We start from the raw sequence: 2,878 nt of genomic DNA, 5'->3' as shown, positions 1-2,878 counted from the left end.
TCATGGTATTTTGCTCATGTAGGCTTTTGAAGGTAGCAGACCATTTTGCAATGTCTTCCTTTATCTTAGAATTTTCATCCTCTCCATTTTTAGGACCTGTTACATTCTTAATTATTCCCCTCATTGTGTTATTATTAGCCTCCCTGGGATGCTTCTTTGCGATATGGGTTCCGAGTCCTCTTTCACCCTTAAAAGAGAGTCCACAGATAGGACAAACCTTGTCCTGAGGGCGTGGGCTTTAAAAGCTTTAAAAGATTGATCTGCTGGCCTTACATTGTTATTTTAACATTTTTCTTGGTTTTTAATAGTTGATAATGAAGAGAGAAGGTATAGTCTCGTGCAAAAGAATCCCTATATATAATGATTTAACTATTTCACAATTATAAATAATAAAGATCAATTATTAAGAAAAATAAATTAATAAATAATAATTGTTATATGACTAAAGAATGAAAGAGAAAATAACAGACAGAACAAATAAAATTTATAGAATTTAGTAGAAGAAACTAGTTTAGGTAAAGGAAGGATAAATAAATAAAAAACATAACAATAAAAATATAAATTAATTAATATATAGGTTATACCATGTATATTACATCAGTCTAGGCTTCAGTCTTCAAGATGTTTTTGGATTGCTTACGTTGTATGTCACTGTTACTTTGACTGCCAGTATCTTCTGGGAGTGGAATTTTTTTTATTAATCATTTATCGATTCCATTTATATTTCTTGATGTATTTGACTGTTTATTATACCGCGATTCCCAGTGCTTTCTTTTGGAACGATTAAAGTTATTAAACAGACTTCATGGCCTTGAGTAATGACCTTAATATTGTTTTATAGATAAGCACGGTTATATCTCGTTTTAATCTAGAATTTCTATTGATGACAGGATACAGTAGAGATAATCTTGCGTAGGTTTGAGTTAATTTGTTATCGATATGGTGATTCCAAGTAAGGCGATGATCAAGATAATCTCCACGGTATCTTACTGCTTCACTGGTTGGACTCCATTGCAATTCTTTAGCTTTGAGAATCAGATCACCCACCTGAAAGGATGGGCGAATAAGAGTTTTGAAGTACATTTTTCAATATCGAGTCTTATCGACCATTTGGAAAAGCATTGTCCCAGATCACTGAAGTGAGCCTACAGTATATTTCTGGTCATTATAATATCACTGTTTCAAGAAAAAACCGTTGTATCGTCAGCAAACATAGCTATGGAGTTTGTATGAGCTTTATGATATGGTGGAGATAAAAGTTAAAGAAATAGGGGTGGAAGAGCCTTGTGGAGTGCAAGGCATTGATTTGTCTGATGATGGGATTTATGTTATTTATTATAACAGTACATGTTCGACCATGGAGGAATGAGCACAAAATATAATTCAAGTATTTTGGAGTGTCTACTTATTTTAGTTTGTATAGGACACCCCGTTGCCAAAGCGTCTGCTTCTTCATATCGAATCCATTTACTATGAATTCCTATAATCTTGCCAGTTGGTGTTAAGTGGAATGGCTATGCTAAAAACTAAATTGAAAATTTAGAATAATACTTTTTGATTTTTTTTTTTAGATCTTTCATGATTGCATAATTTGTTCTTTAATTTTTAATAAAACTGATTTTGGACAACTGCTTGAGAATGTATTTCTCCTTAACTGGAAAGATCGTGCAGTTCTAGCATTACAAAAAGGTTATAGTGTAATGTAGGAAAAGAAAATTTACAGTATTTACAAAACAAAAGACAAAGAAGGTAGTGAACAAAAAAAATAGGGGTGGTGAGATCATGGATATATTCTTTGGATGGATTTAAGGGGAAACTTATGGTTGGGTCTACTGCCAAACATTTTTAGGTATGACTGTTGGGACTAAGAAACTTCTGTTTGGAATACAGCCCTCCCCGCACTGAAGCGTAGTTTGTGGATATGGAAAATAAAGGCTAATTCCTCAGAAATTTGGTCATATAAAATTTTCTAATTTGTACAAATACAGTTACAACCAGTCAAATCAATGGAAAATCGAAACAGGGGGATTTATTTCAAAAGGATAGCTTCAAGCATTTCAACTGGAGACAAGTATCTTTATTTTTTTTTCCTCCTTCATGATCATTTCTGATATTCGGAGGGTATCTACAGGTAGTACTAATCTATTTTAACTTGAGAGGGTCGAGTTTTTTCCGTGGTACCGCCCTGAAATAAAAGTCAACCTAAAACATTGTGTAATAAAAAACATTTGTTCATTCCGACCAAACCGACGCTGTTGCAGTTATGAAGTTACTAAGATGCTGCCTAAACTGCCTCAGCTACAACGCCCCTAAAAACACATTTTTTAAAATATAAATTTCATTAAATTAAAAAGTAAGAGATTTTCTAATAAAGAAAAAGTTGTGTAAGTTTAACCACATTAAATATGGATTGGAATTTAAAAAAAACCTCCCCGGCGGGGAATCGAACCCCGGTCTCCCGCGTGACAGGCGGGGATACTTACCACAATACTACCGAGGAATATGATAATCAAGTAACGGTAATGGTGATACAAGGTCTCATAATTTTTTTTTTTTTTTTTTTTTCTAACCTCCGATTTTATTTATTAAAAACTAATACAATTATATATACTACTTAAAACTAAGAATTATATATACTAATTACACTTTATCTTGTTTTGCCTTGTGGCATTATAAGATGTTACAAGCTGGGTCCGCTGAAGGCGGTTTTACACGAGTGGCTGTACTGCCAGGGACTAACAAGGAATGGGGTCTCATAAGTGGTCCTTACTTAGTGTAAATTAGTCGAGATAGATTCATTTCTTTATATTTGCTTCATTTTTTGAGCGATAGGAAAATTATTTTCCCTTCTGGTATCTCAGTTAAAAAATTAATCACT

General features: G+C 33.2%; 1 non-coding gene across 1 annotated transcript; it reads right to left on the bottom strand.

The window, feature by feature from the left end:
* Positions 1–2,428: 2,428 nt before the first annotated feature.
* On the bottom strand, positions 2,429–2,500 carry TRNAD-GUC (transfer RNA aspartic acid (anticodon GUC)). Its single transcript has one exon. It is a non-coding gene; the product is annotated as a tRNA-Asp (tRNA).
* Positions 2,501–2,878: the final 378 nt, after the last annotated feature.

The sequence above is a fragment of the Halyomorpha halys genome, unplaced genomic scaffold (assembly GCF_000696795.3).
Source record: "Halyomorpha halys isolate HHAL.00 unplaced genomic scaffold, Hhal_1.1 Scaffold15.1, whole genome shotgun sequence".
NCBI classification, from domain to species: Eukaryota; Metazoa; Arthropoda; class Insecta; order Hemiptera; family Pentatomidae; genus Halyomorpha; species Halyomorpha halys.
Note: the sequence above shows the minus strand (reverse complement) of the source record. Positions and strands in the feature narration are given on the sequence as shown.